This window comes from Macaca fascicularis, chromosome 15, assembly GCF_037993035.2.
Source record: "Macaca fascicularis isolate 582-1 chromosome 15, T2T-MFA8v1.1".
NCBI classification, from domain to species: Eukaryota; Metazoa; Chordata; class Mammalia; order Primates; family Cercopithecidae; genus Macaca; species Macaca fascicularis.
Window position 1 is genome coordinate 8,410,849 of NC_088389.1, and position 19,406 is coordinate 8,430,254.

Sequence of the window (19,406 nt, forward strand, 5' to 3'; positions counted from 1 at the left end):
TCCCAATGCCCCATGTATGAGTTTACAGCCATGCTACTAAACGGATTTTTAGACTCTCAAGACATACTTTGTTTGCTTTTATGCACCAAAGTTAAAAGACTATCACTCAGATATAGGCTCTGAAACTGTGGCATAATCATTTGGGAACAGAGCCTCTGCCAGATCAGGATAAGCACTTGGGACAACACCCCGTGACCTCGGTCCACACAAAGCCATCCAGACCAGAGGCCTCCCGCACAGCTCTGTAATTTCTGTAAATGAGGTATTAGTGCAAAAAGGAACAGATGAGTGCTCTTGGAGGGCACTTTCTGAGCCTCCCAGCCACACGGCCACATTCAGGCTGAAGCCACACCACCTCCAGAAACACTGTCCGTCGCCGAGGTGTGCCTGGCTTCTCCCTTTTTCCAAAACTTAACAAAACCTGAAAGGACAGGTCTGTGTAGAAAAACACAAACTACTTGCGATTTCTCTGCCCAGTTCAGGCTGTAGGAAGCTCGTTTCAGCCCTCACTGTGTTCTGACCTTGGTTCCCATAAGAAATAAAGTCAGAATTCTAGTCCCTGTCTCCTGGGCAGTGTGGGAGGCATACATACCTTCAGTTACATGAGGAAAGGCGTGGCGAGCCCCCTTCCTTCAGTAAAACTGCACAGTTCCCAGAACCCTGACGCCATCCCCCTCACGCCACTGTGAACACCTGGACACAGCACATTTCAATGCGTGCACCTTCGTGGGCTGGTTTTCTATTTCTCCACTAAATCACCCCAAATTTAGCGTCCTAAACACTGACTTATTTTCTCCCATTTCTGAAAGCTGGAGTCCAAAACAGGTCCCACCAGCTAACGTCGAGGTGTCGGCAGGGCTGGCTCTGGGGAAGCAACTGTCTCCTTGCCTCCCACAGCCTCTAGAGGCTTCCGCATCCCCTGGTCCATATGGCACCTACTGTTTTCAGGACCCACAGCGGCCCTGATGGCCCCTCAACAGCAAGACGCAGAATGTCAGGAGCCCGGGCTCCAGCGCTAAGGCCAAGCCTCACCACCCTCCCAGCTCCTCACACGCTCCCGTGCGAGCTAATATAGATTCCACTTTAACTAGCGTCACCTGCGTAAGGGGTAAGTGCCCAGCTGTGAACTGGTTAACCTCGCTCACACAGACCCCGGGAATAAACTCACAGGCCATGGACCACTCCACAAGCAATGAGTGACCACCTGCTCGGGGACCTCCATGGCCCAGCAGAGCCCTCCTTTGCCTCCCCATGGACTCAGGGTCTGCAGCGCCAGAGGGCCCTGGATAAAAAAGACAGCTCCCATGTCGGGAGGCACCCACCAGAGGTTGGGTTCCCGGTACTATAAGTAGCCCAGGTGGACAGGCCACGCCCCGTGCAACTCCATCACAAGAATAACGGCTGCACGTGGCTAGTGCACAGGTGGCCAACCCTCGGCCCAGCTGGCCACGCCTAGCACATCACCGCCGTGACGTCCAATCAGACTCAGCTGCTGGCACAGTCCAGGTATCGGCCCCCAAGAACATTGTGGATCACAATTCACAGTACTGATTGCGATCAGGGCCACACGTGGCTGAATGTATTTACAGGAGGACGCCACAGCCGATCTGGCTGGACTGAGAACATTTCCCACTGTACATTCTTACAACACCATTTTATTTGCACTTTATTAAACTTTTATGGCTTTTTTCTGCCTATCTACTTTATGGGAGTGTTTCTTGTTCTTATGACTGCAGTGATACTTTAAGCTACAACTATTAATGTGTAAAATTAGTTTGGAAGTCGCCTTATCATTAAACATTTCACAAGCAAGCAGTCAGAGGCACCTAACCCGGAGGCCTCTTTTCTTCTCTGAGCCAAACCTACATTAGACTCAAAGAAAATGGCACACGGAGAGGGGCTGGATCTCTAGCGCCCATTCCTAGGGGGCCTCCTGGGGAGCAGATATGGAGGGAGAAGCCCTGGGCTACGGCACCGTCTTACTAAAGAAAAGTCCATTTGGGTAGATGTAAGTGCCAGACTTAAGAGATTAAGCAAACCATGAAAAGAAACCACTAACCACAGCTTCTCCAAAACAGAACTAAACTCCCTTTAGTTTGAATTGGAAAAGCAGAAGTGATGATCAGGATACCAAAAAAATGACAAAGTATCTGAAACAGGAGAATAATCAAGGGTCTCTGTCTCTTCCTGTGTGAGTGGGAGCCTCGCATCTAAGCTGGATTTAGAAGGTTACTACTTTGGACTGAAAGTTATCCCCAACCCCAGTTTGTAAGCAAGTGGAGCAGAACTCTTCAATTATTTCAAGGTTTAGTGGTAAAGCTCTGCAACTCTCACAACCATTTTAATTGGTGTGAATTTTAAAGTGACTCAATCTGTTAGCTGGAGTGTCTAACGGCTTAACCACGGGGTCATGTTGGAAAATTATTCCAATTGCTTTTGTTTTCTCTACTGAAGATGCATTTGAACGTTCTTGTAGTTTGCAGTTGGCTGGTTCTGATGTTTGGTCTGAGGAGGCCCAAGTAACCGGAGAGGAAGAATCTGAAACCTCAAGACACTCTAGTGCTGTCTGGGGAGATGGAGACCCCAACCCGAGAGCCACTGACGGACTCAGCACAGGCGCAGGGCCGCCAGAAGCATTGGGCCACGTATTTGCCGCTTACAAAACAACATAAGCACACACCCCCAGGTGTGTACACATGCCCTGTACACGCTAATGTCTGTCTATGCTAACACCAGCACACACCCCCAGGTGTGTACACTTCCTCTGTCCATGCTCACGTCTGTCCATGCCAACAGCACACACCCCCGAGGTGTGCACACACACTCTGTACACATCTGTCCCTGCCAATGCCAGCACACATCCCCAGGTGTGCACACACGCTCTGTACACACTCACATCCCTCCCTGCCAATATGAGCACACACCCCCAGGGGTGCACACACACTCTGCACATACTCACGTCTGTCCCTGCAGCCTGAGTCAGTCACAGAGAGGCAGAGGAGGAATAGGAAGGACATAATGGGCACTGAGATTCTGGGCCGGTTCCCCTCTCTACCTCGGGAGAGACCCCTCATGTGATCCTGCTGTCACTCACCATTCCGCCTCCATCCTCCATCCTCCCACCGGGATCAGGTGGACGCCCACTGCACAGAGCTGTGATGAGGATGAACAGAAGATTGCAAGAGCTCACGCCAAGGTGCTGAGCACAGGGCCTATGGAGTGCTTCTTTCTGCTGTGGCTGACATCATCAAACAAGAGGCTGACACGGCTTCCGCAGAGAATGTCACTCGCTGAGAAACTGAAACGTGTGACCTAGGAGCCTGTGAAGGTCTAAGAACAAACCAACAAACCAAACGGCTTTGTTTATTTTCCAAACACCATAGCCTGTTTTTTCGTTTTTCTCATGCTGTACTTTGAGTATCATTTAGTTTAATTTCAAAGTAAGTCCAATAAATACACAAAATCACAGGACTGAGCATGGAGCATTGTTTCACTTCATGTCCTCCAGCCTTTAGGGCACATTAAGGAAAGACATGATTCCAGGACTCCCATTAGAAAGGCTGCCCTGAGGCACCTGCTGGGGCAGCCAAATTGCAGCTGTTGATGCTGCCCCCAAGCTGCTTGGATGAAGCACAAGATTCCAGAGGTCTCTTCTCTTCTGCCCTTCACCCAGGAGAGAAGGTGAAGGGAGAATGGTGAGAGAAAACAGGAAGAAGGAGGGGGGAAGGAGGGAGAGAGGAGGGGGGAGAGAGGGAGAGAGGAGGACGAGGGAGGGAGAGAGGAGGCAGGAGGGAGGGAGAGGAGAGGAGAGAGGGAGAGGAGAGGGGGGAGGGAGGGAGAGGAGGGGGGAGGGAAGGAGAGAGGAGGAGGGAGGGAAGGAGCGAGGAGGGGGGAGGAAGGGAGAGAGGATGAGGGAGAAAAGGAGAGAGGAGGGTGGAGGGAGGGAGGAGGGGCATGTTCCATCCACCAAGGCAGCTGCACTGCAGAGAGAATGGAGGGTGTGTTGTCTCTCAGGACAACAAGTTCACGCTGTTTATAATTGTTAGCATAAACAATGACCCGCTGAGGACAGGGCTGCAATTGGAGTTGACAACGTTTTATTTTCATAGTTGATATTGGGGACCTGGACCTAAAGCACCGTGCCTTGCCCTTTCGGCAGAGGGGCCAATGCCTCTCTATACTTGACTCTATTTTAACTAAATACCCGATATTGACTAGGAATTATGACGTGTAGGATACCCCTTACCACAGTAACGTCAAACTCACGTTCTAAACGCAGGCACCAGTGTGAACTCAGATTCCACGGCCAGCATCGTAACTGGAGACCACATGGGCAATGCTGTGAACTCAGACCCCACAGCCCACACCATAACTGGAGACCACACGGGCACCAGTGTGAACTCAGACCCAACAGCACCTGCCTGGGCTGCTCCAGCCACCAGCAGAACCTGTTGTGCAGCTGAACTGGAAGCTGATTCTGGAAAGAACTGAGAAGCATGAGGACGAGATCCTTCTACCTCAACAGGGATCAATTTTTTAACGATTTCTTTCTTTTAGAAAACTGTTAATAAAATACTTTGTTCTAAAATGACCAGGATTTCAGCAGCCTCTACATTCCTTCATGTCAATCAAATCTTAGGCACGTGGGTTACTTCACTGTTCATGACACCTTTTTCAAATAAACCCCGGGGCCTCCTGTGTACCCAAGAGCCTGGGCACTGAGCATTCAGAGAAAACGTCCAGGGCGAGAGTGTTCACGTCCCAGCGGTGCAGTAGAGCGCATGGGGGGAGTTTAAGCCACAAGTGGCCACACTTCCCCTGCCTCTGGCCAGTGCCCACTGCTCACACACACACTCCTTCCTCGACCCATCCTGAGCCACGGGGCCCTCGCGTAACCAAGGTCACTGCAGCACCTCCAGGAACAAACTGGTTACAGGTGGACTGCTCTCTACGCACGGTACGCTAGATTAAGAAAACTGACTAAAAACAGTAGGAAGAAAAACTCACTCCACCCATTGAGGCAAGAGAAATGCACACAGCCTCTGAAATCACTGCAGAGGAGTTTTCCTGGGTTAAGTACGCGGTGCGGTGACCCTACCCCATAGCGGGGCAATAGCACATGGTGGGAACCAAGGAACATCTCCGAATAAATGTAGGAAAATGCACTCAACTCCAAAACAGAGAGAGAAACTGCTTTTTTCCTTAAAAGCTTCTGTCTTTTATTCTCAGAAAGACTCTCTTTGGTGTCTTGACTGCTCAAGGGACAAGCCTGTCATCCCCAGAAAGCCGCCCTGGACAGTCTCCAGATCCTACAGCCCTCAGGTTCACCTTGCCTACTGATGATCCCACATTACAAAACCTAATCATCAGAAAAAGCTTCCCAGTCCGCAGCTCACAAGTGACATTTTATTCAGGGAAATGCTAATAAAAACCTGGGGCTCTGCGTAAACGCTGTCCCCTAGGTACTGAGACTCCACACAGATGGCACACAGGGAGACAGGCCTCACCCCTTCCTGGTGCCCCATGTCTCTCCTCACATTTTATTAGCTGAGTTTTGTGGCGGTTTGTTACTTTTAAGCTGCCTGTCCAAGGCAGCTGCACTAAACTACTTGTCCAGGGCAGATCCACTCATAATGACCATCAGCTCAGAGTTGGAAGTAGCACTGGAGAATGAGGTGGTTTCAGGGCACTATGCTTCCCTGCCCTCTTTTCCAGGGGTGCCAAGTAAGTTTCTGCCGTGGCTGATGATGTCAATACTACACTAACATTAGTTCAACGGCAGGCCACCAATTAATACTTAATGAACAATCTCCTTAAAAGCGAAACCCCATCTCTACCAAAAACACAAAAAATTAGCTGGGCATGGTGGTGAGCGCCTATAATCTCAGCTACTGGGGGACTGAGGCAGGAGAATTGTTTGAACCCAGGAAGCAGAGATTGCAGTGAGCTGAGATTGCACCATTGCACTCCAGCCTGGGCAACAAGAGTGAGACTCCATCAAAAAAAAAAAAAAGAAAAGAAAGAAAAGAAAGAAAGAAAGAAAGAAAGAAAGAAAGAAAGAAAGAAAGAAAGAAAGAAAGAAAGAAAGAGAGAGAGAAAGAAAGAAAGAAAGGAAGGAAGGAAGCAAGGAAGGAAGCAAGGAAGGAAGGAAGGAAGAGAGAAAAGAGAAAAGAAAAAAGAAAAGAAAACAAAGAAAGAAAGAAAGAAAGAAAGAAAGAAAGAAAGAAAGAAAGAAAGAAAGAAAGAAAGAAAGAAAGAAAGGATTCTCACGACACTGTCAACATCTTCAGTTCTTCCCGAAGGTAGCATAAAATTATCACACACAACGTAAACTCAATCAGGTCAACGTTCTTTCCTCACCGATCCATACCTAAATCCTTATTTCAAACTGGCCCCAATTTTTCAGAATTTAAGAAGACTGAGAGGAATAACCACGAACAAGAAAGGTTTACGCAGACGTCAGTCTTCCCAACTCTCGCTCAGGATCTCACCCCAAACTCCTCCTGTGGAATCAGCCTGGATAACAGTCCCTGGTGGCCTCACGAGAACAGAGGCTCCCAGGAACCCACTACAGACCCCACCATTCAGCCCCAGGCAGAGGAGGGAGGCGGACGGTCACGAAAGCCGGAAAAGCAGGGAACTGTGACTTGTCTGACTTAATGTAGGCGATTGGGCTAAAAACAAGGCACATCCACCAGTGAATGGGGTGAGCTCCCAGCTGTCTGTGCAGAGGCTGTAGATATGAAGGAACTCACTTCCCTGCACACTGAAGTCCATCAGCGTCTCCACATCGACCGCACCTGGGCTCTGCTCACCCCTCACAGACTAGGATGACAGTGGCCGCGTCTGGATAGAATGTCAAGGACGGATGGACAGACATCCTGGACAGACACTGTACAGAGACCAGGGGCTGGGCAGGGGGGAGCGACACAGCCTTGGGGCCAGCAGGGGCGAGGCCGGGAAGCCTCGGTGAAGGCCTGCATCTCCTCATCCAACAGAAGCAGGAGCCGCCACGCAGTGTGGGCTGCAGCTGTCGTGAAGTGGCCAGTGGGACATAGCAGGAGGCCGTGCCCAGCCTTACCCCAGCCCAGGAGGAGGGGCCTAGCTGCGGGCACTGCCCCGGGAGCCGGCATCCTGAGGCCCCAGAGAAGGCGGGAAATTGCCCCTGGGCACTGGGCGCTCAGGCTGGAGATGGTGAGACCTCGAGGCCCTGCAGTCGGGGAGACTAGGGCAGAGGTGGCCAAACTGCAGCTCAGTGAAGGGCTTTGTCAGGAAAGGCCCCCAGAGGTTGCCTCACCAGCCCGGGGGAGGTTACTTCCAGCCCGGGGGAGGTTACTTCCAGCCCAGAGGCTCAACAGGGTCCTCGGTGGTGACGCTTAACCTTGTCCTCTGACAGAGGACCATCGAGACAGAGTCACTCAAACCTCTGCCAAGCTCTGCACCCAAATGAAGCTGTTACCACAGACGCTGAGGCAGGCAGTGCTCATCTCAAATCTGTACAAGTGGTTTCTTTAGCCAGTTCTCCAAATTCTTAATGACAAACCACACTAAACGTGTGTTTTCAGCATCACCTATGTTCATAGCTATGTATAAAACAACTATCAAAAGGAAAACTAGGTGGTGAACCCAGGAAGAGGAAATCCCCACGACGAATCAAGAGAACACCAACGGACCATTGGCTCTTCACGTCTGAACCCAAGAGCACTTGGCTGGGCTCACTTCCGTTCTAATTTCCAGATTTATTTTTACTTCCCCACATTTTCATTATGAAAATGTTCTAACATATTTAAAAAGTGGAAGAACAGTACAATGAGTGGTCAAGTTTGCTCCACGTGGAGCTCCAACAACTGCTAATGTGTCGCTAGATTTGCTTTCTCACCCTCTCTGTAGATCAGACAGAGAGACAGATTTGTTTCTCCTCTGGAGCCACTTGAAGGTGAGAGGCTCCTGCTGCCTCACCGAGTCCTCAGGCACACATTCCCTAGGAATAAGGGCCCCTCTGCAGCCGCAGTACCATCATCAGCAGACAAGAACGACTTCAGAGCATTGCTGTCCAGGTTATGTTCAGTAAGCACAATCGTCCCGAAAACGTCTTTTCTATCCGGACCACACACTGCGCCGAGTGATTCTCCTTCCCCGTCTTCGTCAGGGACAGCCTCGCACCCTTTTATTTGTGATCTTCAATTTTCGAGAGTCCGGGGCCGTTGTCCTGCAGAATATCCCCTACTCCAGAGGCATCTGTTTCTAGGGCCATCATTAAATTCCCTACTATGCACCTCCATTCCCTGTAAACAGGAAGTTTCAGTCTTGAGGCGTGATCACCTTCTGTCAAACGCTTCTCGGCAGCTTCCGGGTGAGGCTGCTGGTTCACGAGGGGCGCGAGCTCCTACTCCTGGTCACTGACGGCACGGCCGCGACCAGTATCACACCCCGAATCAGAAACGTCTGGAGGGGCCGCGGGCAGCCGAGACACCTGGAGGTGTGAACGGCACAGGCATGGGGCAAGAACAGGGTCAAATCATAACGGAACGTCTGATTCCAGACAGTGCCACCTGGGTAAGATGGTGACATCTCCTTAGCAAGTATCTGAAGCCAGAAAGTACGACAGAAAATTCACGACCTGCCTTCGTTCACCCAGGCTGCTCTAACAACATACCACAGGCTGGGCGGGGGCTGGCGAATGACACAAGTTCATTTCTCACAGCTCTCAGTCTCAGTCTCAGGCTGAGAAATCCATAGCCAAGGCCTGACAGGTTTGCCTGGTGAGGGCTTCCTGGTTCATAGACGGCGCCTTCTCACTGGGTCCGCACACCGTGGAAGGAGCAAGGGAGCTCTCTGTAGTCCCTTTTTGAGGGCACAAATCCCATTTATGAGACCCTCACAACATCCTCACCGCCCAAAGCTCCCCGTCCCAGCACCATCTCCTCGGGGGTGAGGATTCCAACTTGTGAATCTTGGGGAGACACAAACATTACAAAAGCCCATCATTTAATTTTTTCTAAAGGCATTTTTGCTTCTACAAAGTCTCAAGATAAAATCAAAAGGAAGAGGTCTGAGTGAATCCACACAGTTCTCCCAAAAAGGCAAGTGATCAATTGCCACCACTTTTTATCCGAGACCCGCTGGGTGCCCCGGTCTGCATGACTGATTCTAAATCGCCATCCTCTCCTCTGCCACTCAGAGGTCAGTGTCAGTCCAGAGCTTAACACCAAGGCAGAGCTGACTAAATGACACCAGCTAATCCAGTAAGACAAGCCAAGACTCCTGCCCAAGGCCTAATTCCTACCCCAGGGAAACATGGAAGGGCCAGACACCTGGCAGCCCTTCCTTCCTGCTCTAAAGCCCCAGAGACACAGCCCCGGGCAGGTGTGTGCCTCGGGCAACGCATGGTAATGTCAGCTGGGCACCGAGTCTGAGAACATGTTCTCAAGTAAAAATGAAAACAAGACTGCTGAGAAAAGTTCATGCTTAATCACCTCTGTGCTAAATTCTAAATGCAATGTTATTTCAGAGCTAGGTGGAAGTAATTCCTTAAAAATATATATGAACAGTGACTAGCAACCAGGATAATAAGTACTCAATATGTGTTTGATGAATAAATGAATTTTTAAAATTTATGAAAAGAGCACACTTTATTTAGGATAATTCTATTAAATTGGATGTCCTAACTATACAGTGGTTCCTTCGTGCTGAAAGCAGAGTGAGTTTGCTTCAGTTAACTCAAAAAATGGTAAGTCACTCTAACAGGAAACCAAAAGGCTTTACAGAGAGTCTAATTATGGTGCCAATTCAACTGTGCATGGCAATTTCACCTTAATATTTAAATTCTCGAAGCACCATAGTCAGAAAACAAGACATAACATACACAAGTGCATCGCCTGAAGCACCATCACCTAGAATTTGACAAAGTTTGACTGTGAGTTTCAAGAAAAGGGCTGACGAGGCCAAGAAGTTCCTTCCCCTCTCCCCTTACCTCCCATTTTGGTGACCAACTTCATGCAGAGAAATTCCTGTTTGAGGTTTGCAGGCATTGGAGCAATCCTGGTATCTATTCCCCCAAGACACTAGCAGGCTGAAGTCTGCAGGGTGCACATATTGAAAATCACAGGAGCACTGGAGTGGCGGAAAAAGCTGCCCGTGAAGGTGTCATCCTTTCCAAGACAGGCTCTGATTCCGCCTCCGGGCCCTTTGGCAAAAAGCCATTGCTACAAATTCACAGCCACCAGGAGGAAACACACAGAAGTCCCCACTGCCCTCCTGGCTTCCCAGAAGGCCTCAGAAGGACGAGACACGGAGCCCGCACGCAATCCTGGACCCTCCTCCCTGCATTCAGTTTGACGCGTGTCACTTGCTTGAGTGACGGAGGTCCCACAATGGGCACAAGGGGACCCGTCAGGTCAGGAGGGTGCTGCCCGGCTCACGGTCCACATATGGGGACCCGTCAAGTCAGGATGCCCGGCTCACGGTTCACACATGGGCACCCGTCAGGTCAGGAGGATGTTGCCCAGCTCTCAGTATGAGCCGCATATGCACATTCTCCACTGAAGCCACTGCATGAAACCACTGCATGAAGCTATGCTGGAAGCACTTTCTGGCAGGTTTAGGAAGCTCGTATCCAAGGTCATTAAATGCATGGCAAGCTCGTCTTGGAGACATTTTACTTTGCTTATGACAATGAAGCATTCTCATTGTACTGAGTAGAGCACGCTTTCTTGTCTAGTGCCTCTTTGAAATAGGCATGTTGTGCCTGTCTTACAGATTATATCAAGGCCCTAATACATTTAGACCCTTGTCTCAAGTACACACAAAGCAGCGGCATCTCTAGAACGTGTTTTGGACCACGGGAGGAAACCAAATCGCAGCATTATCCATTGATGTTACATCTGGCACATTGAGACTTTTTATTCTCTCTTCCTATACAAAGAAGTGGAAAATAGGTCCAAGATCATTCACAACAAATTATTGCTAATTGAAAAAAAAAATCCTACCCTCACCTTGGAGGATCTCAAGGCAACACCTCGTTCTTTGAGGTCATGGTTGGGATGCTCTCCGGACTCCTAGGTGGGTCTGCAACTGCAAGGAATCCCCAAATGGGCAGTTGTGGGGCCAGCATGGCAGCTAGCCATACATCCAGGCAGGTCTTGGCAGGTTGCTCCGTGACCTCGGCTGGTTCACTAACCTTTTCCTGCACTCAAAACCCACCAGGAACGAGGGCACCGGCCCACACGTCTCTGGTCCCAAGTCTACATCCCCTATATTCCGCTGCACTGCTGGGTTTCATGCCTTAGATCCCAGGCACCTTCAAGTTGACGTTTCCCCACCAGCCCTCATGAAGATGATACTCAGATAACGTCCCTCCTCTCCCACCTGGTCAGTACCCAGGGAGAAAGGAACCCGGGTCTCAGTTTCATTTTCTGCCAGTCCATCGAAAAAACAGCTGGCCAGCAGCACTGGTGCACAGCACTGCCAGGTTACCCGTGAGGAAAACAAAGCAAAACGGGATATACTCAAGTCAGCTGCGGCAAGTGCTTCTCCATTCCTGCTCCAACAAGGAAAGACAGGAGGCCAGGAGTGTGGCTCACATTTCTTGTTCTTCCTTGTTGGGACAGGGGCACAGAAGCATTTTGGAAGACTGAGACAGGACAAATGCCTGAATTTGAGACCAGCCTGGGCAACATAGCAAGACCCCGTCTCTACAAAAAAAAAATACAAAAATTAGCCAGGTGTGGTATCGTGCCTGTATTCCCAGATAGATACTCAGGGGCCTGAGGTGAGAGGATCACCTGAGTCCAGGAGGCGGAGGTTGCAGGGAGCCAAGATTGCACCACTGCACTCCAGTCTGGGCAACAGGGTGAGACCCTGTATCAAAAAAAAAAAAATAATAATAAGAAATACAAGAGACCACTAATAATTAAAAATAGTGCCTGCTAATTTGAAATCTTTTCCAGATACGGTGAAGGAAATCATTTTTCTTCCTACACCCATTCTAAGGAAACATTTCTATTTTTCTGCTATACAATTTGGTAACCTGCCATTTCACATCCTGGTCTCTGTAAGCAGGACTTGCTGGTGTGCCAGCAAAGCAGTGCTCTGAAACCTCAGCATCCTCAGGCCCACCTGGAGGGCAGGTGAAGGATTCTGGGCCTCCACCTCCAAAAGTCACACTGGGGTGGGGCAGGTCTGGGGTGAGGCAGGGTTTGCACTTCTAATGCATTCCAGTCGAGGGCCACACCACCCTAAACACACCCATCTCATCTAATGCATAGCAGAGGGAGAAGCCACGTGGGGTAGGTCACAGAGCAAGTGTCCAGGCACCAGGTCACCAGGTGTCTATTTAAATGCAAACCAGTCAAGCAGCTTAAGTCAAACAGGTTCACCCTCCTAACACATTGACCAACACAGCTAGTGATAAATATCACTGCTGTTAGACCTTCTGCTCACTGATGACCAGAACAATGGCCTGAAACAACAAAGCTGAAGAGTGTGTTCCACGGTCAGGGCTCTGAACACCCCCGTCCCAGGCCATCTCACACGGGTGCCTTCACCGGCACCGGGGTCTCACACACCAGCTCCACGCTCACACTTACTGGGAAGCAACCACCCTTTCAGCCCTTCATGCGTCTGTACCCTATAGCGGTGTTCAAGGGAGGCTAATTTAAGAAACAAATGTAATACGGACATCTGTGAACTCTTCCTCCATATCCACTGAGTGGCCCTCCAGAAAGAGAAATATTAAAAAGAAAAAGAAGATTTAAGAGTCAAACACAGGGCCGGGTGCAGTGGCCCATGCCTGTAATCTCAGCACTCTGGGAGGCCAAGGAGGGCGGATTACCTGGGACCAACAGGTTAAGACAAGCCGACCAACATGGCAAAATCCTGTCTCTACTAAAAATACAAAAATCAGCCAGGCATGGTGGCATATGCCTGTAATCCCAGCTACTTGGGGGGCTGAGACAAGAGAATTGCTCGAACTGGAAGGCAGAGGTTGCAGTGAGTGGAGGTTGCAGTGAGCCAAGATCATGACACTGCACTCCAATCTGGATGACAGAGCAAGACTCTGTCTCAAAAAAAAACCAAAAACAGGCCAGGCACGGTGGCTCACGCCTGCAATCCCAGCACTTCGGGAGGCCAAGGCGGGTGGCTCACAATGTCAGGAGATCGAGACCATCCTGGTTAACACTGTGAAACCCCATCTCTACCAAAAATACAAAAAAATTAGCAGGGCGTGGTGCAGGCACCTGTAGTCCCAGCTACTCAGGAGGCTGAGGCAGGAGAATGGCGTGAACCTGGGAGGCAGAGCTTTCAGTGAGCCTAGATCTCGCCACTGCATTCCAGCCTGGGCGACACAGAGAGACTCCATGTCAAAAAAAGTAACAAAAACAACAACAACAAAAAAAAAAACAGAAGCTCGTGGAACAAGCCCTTGCCCCACGCCATGTCAGCTGTGCTGTGCCACCCAGGAGCATGCCAAGCTCAAACAGTCGTCCACCTGCCTTGTGTAAACGATGTCACTACTCGAATCACAGAGACTGAGATTCCCTAGCCCTCACCATGTGCATGTCACTCACAAGCAGGCACGTTGGCGTAGGAACAATGCACAGGGAATCCCTCAGGCCATCCGATGACCATCTATTGATAAATAAGAAGCATTAATTCCAGCTGGGTTGCAGAGGTGTACACATCAATACTTGTTACTGTTCACAAATGTTCCACTTGAGGATGGAGCGACGTTACAGAATTGGGAAGAACTTCACAGACGTACGAGGGGTGCATTTAAGGAAATAGTGTAAGGAAAAGGTGAGAAAATGGAATACTCTAACCTCTGTCTTTTCATCACCCTCTAAATACTACGATTCAGTTCTCTTTATTCTGCAGTGAAAAATAACAAGTGATTCACACTCAGACACAAGGTGGCTTAGGAAGCTGTGGCTGTTTTAAAAAGATGAAACAATTTAGAAGATCAGGATTCCATGAACGTACTTACTTAAAGAGAGAAGAGACTGGGAGTTACACATCAGCTTACCAAGGCTGTCCCGAAGTCCAGGAGACCCTCAGGAGAACAGAGAATGCGCAGCCTCCACAGACCAATGCAGGTGGCTGGGCCCAAGAGTGGGGACGGGGAGGCTGCAGGAGGCTTGCAGAGGGAGCTGTCCTGCCAGCCTCTCGCAGAAATTCCTAATTAAACCCTGACCACAACTCTGTTTAGTGAATTGTCTCCTGGTCACTAAGAAGAGTGAAGCTGTTGAAAGCCTACAGCCAACCTTCTGGATAACAGTTGAGATGTATTTTAGAGAAGGAAATGATCCTGTCACAATCCCAGACCTGCCCACAGCTGTGAGCGCGTCCTGGGAGTGCGGCTTCTTGCTCTGTCAGCACCAGAGCCCACTGTAGAGCCACACGGGTTCTGCCCGACGTTCCCACTTCAGGGAGTCTGGGCAGGTGCAGCTGAAACACCCAGGGGGCAACCCCCACCCCCACTTCTCAAAAGTACATGCAGAGGCAGACAGAATGAAACACGGTCCCCAAACATCAGACGTACGGTTCAGCAACACGGCCTACCACAGAGCCACATGGGCTCTGCCCGACGCCCCCACTTCAGAGAGTCTGGGCAAGTCCAGCTGAAACAGCACCTGGGGGCAACCTCCACGCCCACTTCTCAAAAGTATATGCAGAGGCAGACAGGATAAAACACGGCCCCCGAGCCTCAGACATAAAGTTTGGCACGTGAAACAAGAACAAAAGTCGCATGGGAAAGTGAGCACAAAAATGAAAAAAATAACAGAATTACAGTGAAGATGGATGAGATGGGGAGGATTGCGAGGAAGTTGAGAAAGGGACTGAGGACCTGAAAAGGCATATAAGGGCTGGGCATTCCCGACAAGGTAACAAAAACACCTCTGGATGAGGTGGGACATCATCTTCATTATGGAAATAAAGGGGAAAAGCCTGAAAACATCAGTTTCCTACCACGAAGCAAAAATCAAACTGGCTTCAGGCTTCTCTCTAACAATGGATTCCAAAAGACGAGGGTGTGGCATCTGTGGGGTCTTGAGGAAGAGCTGGCAAAAACGTCCCAGAGCTGCCGTCTCCAGAAGCAGCTGAAACAGCTTCAGATCCAGCACACTCTTGTCTTGAAAAATCTATCAGAGTACACCCCCTTATCAAAGGGGTGCATGGCTGCAGGGGGTGTGGTGTAAGGCGATTTAGAAATCTTACTCCGTGCAGACCCTAAACTTGGGAGGCCGCTGCTCACACCCTGGGAGGACCTCAGTCAACGGGAAGCCTTGTGCCTCCTCTCTGCTCCATCTCTAATGCCAAGAAACATTTTATACATAAAATTACGTTATTTCCAATTTGTTAAATTGCATATATTAAGTCCATAAAGAGACCAAGAAAATGTATAAAAACATTGATGACTTCACGGTGGTATTGTAACTAATTTTTAAACAAAACATGTTGTCTAAATTTTCCAGAGTGAAAAAATACTCTTTTTAGCAAGAAAGGTGCTTTTAAAGTCAACATCAACAATTATATATCCATCCTACGAACGTGGTCTTAAAATTAAAAGTGAACAGTGAAAACAGCAGAAGGAAGGGCATGAATATGTTGATAACGTTTATCTCTGAATGGGGGGGGCTGTTTTGCCTTCCATTTCCCTATGTTTGAAGTGTCACCTCTGTAATGTAATAATAGAGCAAACACAATAGTTGAGGAAACACTGCTGCCCACTAGGACATAAACCAAGTCTCCTCCAAAATGCTGCGACCCCAACCTCTGATTTTATCTTTTAAATCAGCTAGGTTTTCTCCCCTAAAAAGAAGCATATTGTATCACTACTCTTTAAAGTTAGGTGACTTAACAGGCATACAGACTTAAACACCTTCTGGAAAGGCGATGTGTCAAGTTTAACTAAGATTTGTTTTGTTCTGAAAAGAGCAGGGGCACGTTCCCAGGTGAGGGGACTCCAAGAAACACTAGCTGTGTCTGATGGGCCCTCACCTGGAGAAACAAGCGCTCGACGCCTCCACCCTCCACCCGGACTCAGCAGGAAAGGGGTGCAGAGCTGAAGACAGACTCGTCTATAAAAACCTCAAGGGCTGTTTCCAGGAGCTACTCACTGCCCGGTGCCGCCTCACCCTGCCCCCCTGTGCAGGTACCGGAACTGCTGTCCAGCCTTCCCCAGGCTCTCCACGTCTCCTTCCACCCCACGCCAACCTGCACCACCCAACTCCCCACCGTCACTTACTGACCACCCGCCTCAACTCCCACATAGCCTGGAAACTACAAAGCTGCCTGGCAGCAAGAGGGGACGGGCAGCGACTGCACCAGCCAGGTGGCACCTGCTCTCACCAGACTGCAGGGTCACAGCGCCTGCCTCATGGAGCCGTTGTTATGCACAAGTACAGTGGGAAATCAATGCAGCTTTAGCTTTACTTTGGTGCTAAATTAACTTTATAACACTTGCTTATAACATAATTTAATTTTTACAGCAATTACTAAAATAACAACTCATAATGTATTCATTTACCATATTCAGAAAACAACTGAAAAACCAAACACACAGCAGAATTTTATAGGACTGTAGTAGTTTTTGTTAGGCGGTCAAATAATTTTAAGCTCAAAATTAAAGTAATTAAATCTGTGACTCTCAACTGGGGAAGGTGGGCACGCACAGAGAGGGGAAGGTAAAATCCTTTTTTTCTTCCAAACCTCACACAGACCCACTCAGCTGGTCATTTCCATTGCTGGAATTATGTCCTGCTCCTTAGGTTAAAAACAACTGCCTTCATGCCTATTAAAAATAATGTTTCTTCCTTTCCTGAGTGATTGTGAAATGAGCCATGGTGGCAAGGTAGGCACGAACAGAGGGAAACTGAGTCCATGTCCACATTTGATGGTGGGCGAGAACAGAAGGAAATTGGGTCCACATCCACATTTGATGGTGGGTGAGAACAGAAGGTAACTAGGTCCACATCTATATTTGATGGTGGGCAAAAACAGAGGGAAACTGAATCCGTGTCCACATTTGATGGTGGGCAAGAACAGAGGGAAAGTGTGTCCAAGTCCACGTTTGATGCTTAGCCAGAACAGGGGGAAACTGGGTCCACGTCCACATTTGCTGATGGGCGAGACCAGGGGGAAACTGAGTCCACCTCCACATTTGATGGTGGGAGAGAACAGGGGAAAACTCAGTCCACGTCCACATTTGATGGTGGCTTTTAATGCACTGCAGCCTGTGTCCCCTTGACCTTCACGAATTTTCAGGTAGTAAGAAAGCAATTTTTCTTATTGGAAAGGAGAAAACTAAGTGACTGCAAAATAATATAATTTCCTTAAAGCAAAACAACAGAGAACCAACTTTGACTCTTTCCACATTACCCAGTAATTCTAAGACTCAGGGTTTTGTAATGTTACAGCAAATGCTGTTCATTAGGGGGAAATTGGAAGTCAGAACAGTGTGTGCTATTCAACTTCTCAATGAATAATTAACTCAAATAATTAACTCAAAAAAATGAAATTAATTTGTTTTTAGTTTAACCCCAATTTCCCAATCCTTTGCCAAATGATCCTCTATGTATCCTACATAAAGGACAGGGTCTTTCTGGCAGAAAACCATTAAAAGTTGTATTTGCAGTAAGAGAAGCATGCCTTCTTATTATCAAACAGGTGCATGGCCCCCACTTTCTTGGGCATTTTCCGCACCAGGACAGATGGGCTCTGCTCTCCTTCCTCCCCGCCCAAAGCTGCCTCACAGCAGCCACACACAGAGCCGTAAACCCTCGCAAGACTGTGGGTGTCTCGGGGTGCCCCACGTCCCCAAAGACCAAGGGTCACAGATCTACATTGTGCAACAACACTTCAGACATCAGCCTGGGAACCCTGCTGGCCAGCCCAGGCCAGCCCCAGAATAGAGGTGTGAGGGGTGACACCTGCACTTCTTAAAAAAAAAAAAAGGCAGATATTCAGTGCCACAATTAAAATGGTCATGGCGGCCAGGCACAGTGGCTCATGTGTGTAATGCCAGCACTTTGGGAGGTTACAGTGAGCTGAGATTATGCCACTGCAATCCAGCCTGGGTGACAGAGCAAGACTCCGTCTCAAAAAAAAATAAATAAATAAAAATAATAAATAATAACAAAAGGAAAAAAAACAACATATGCATTCCTAGTCCCTTGGAACTGCAGCAACAAAGCTGGTGATATATTTTGGGTGCTTCTAATCAGTGTTTTCCATGAGCTACACTGCAAGTTTCAACCTTGATCCTGCTACAGTAATCATCTATTACAAATTAAAACAAGAGCCATAACTCTGTCTCCTACTAAAATATTCTACTTGAGACATGTTAACAGAATACATTTCTTTGGGTGAGAAAGTATCCACCAGGGTGGGGAACAGACGGCCCACCGATTGTGCTGTGGCCCTGACCACCAAGGACTCACGAATCATCCACAGCCAGGCTGGCGACTCGAAAAGAACACTAAATTGCCCTTTGATATTAATTCTTAAACCTTGAGAAACCAAAGTTCTCTTTGTAACAGACTTGACAAAGGATGAAGTCAGAAGTGGTTCAGCAGAGACGCACCAACTCTCACCTGGGAGAGACACTGCTTGCTAATCACGTCTGGATTAACGGATGCGCTAAAAGCATCTCTTCCAACAGGGACGCAGACTGCAAACAGGAATGCCGCGGACACCTTCCCCAGATTACCCAGTCCTGACCCATCCACCCCTTAGGCGGTCCCCAGCCAAGTCCAATAAGGAAATGAACCCACAGCAGATGCAGGTGCAGGCAGTGAGGGCAGCGGCGTCAGGGAATTCCGCTCCATAAACCTTGGCAGCACGCAGGGAGGTGCATCTCTCCTCATCAGGCACTAGTGTGGCTTTCATTCTTCACAGCTGCTATCTGATCTCTCGCTAATCAGTGTTTTCCTGACAACAAAGTCAAAGTTTCCCTGAAGAGACTGCCAGATGAAAGAAACGGAGAAAAAACAGAAAAGCCAGCTGTACCCAGCCGGACAGGTGAAGTCATTTAAGTGCAGGATGATCTGGCCACTCCAAATATGCAGGGCTTTCCAATTTTGTTAAAATGAAACCCAGCCTTTGAAAAGGCCTGGACTTCCCACAGTGTGTGGTATTTATAGTGTGGAGGGCACTGTAGAGAAGTTATCAGAAAGTTCACAACAGCAAGATCCACGGAGGCTCTGCCATGTGCCAGGCACGAGACAACTGTTTACATAAAACACCTCATTTCATGCTACAGAGTCCACAGACTGCCCCACATTTCACCCTACAGAGTCCACAGACTGCTCCACATTTCACCCTACAGAGTCCACAGACTGCCCCACATTTCACCCTACAGAGTCCACAGACTGCTCCACATTTCACCCTACAGAGTCCACAGACTG

At 48.9% G+C, this 19,406-nt stretch overlaps 1 long non-coding RNA gene across 2 annotated transcripts in view; it reads right to left on the bottom strand.

Moving 5' to 3' along the window:
* The window catches only part of LOC135967338 (uncharacterized), a 125,621-nt gene that overhangs the window by 84,962 nt on the left and 21,253 nt on the right, over positions 1–19,406 (bottom strand). Inside the window, exon 1 of one of the 2 annotated variants that reach the window (XR_010581360.2) lies at positions 3,095–3,253. The exons of the other annotated variant lie outside the window; for it this stretch is intronic. This is a non-coding gene — a long non-coding RNA (uncharacterized lncRNA). Of the gene's footprint in view, positions 1–3,094; positions 3,254–19,406 lie in introns of those variants that run through there. 2 annotated transcript variants of the gene reach the window in all.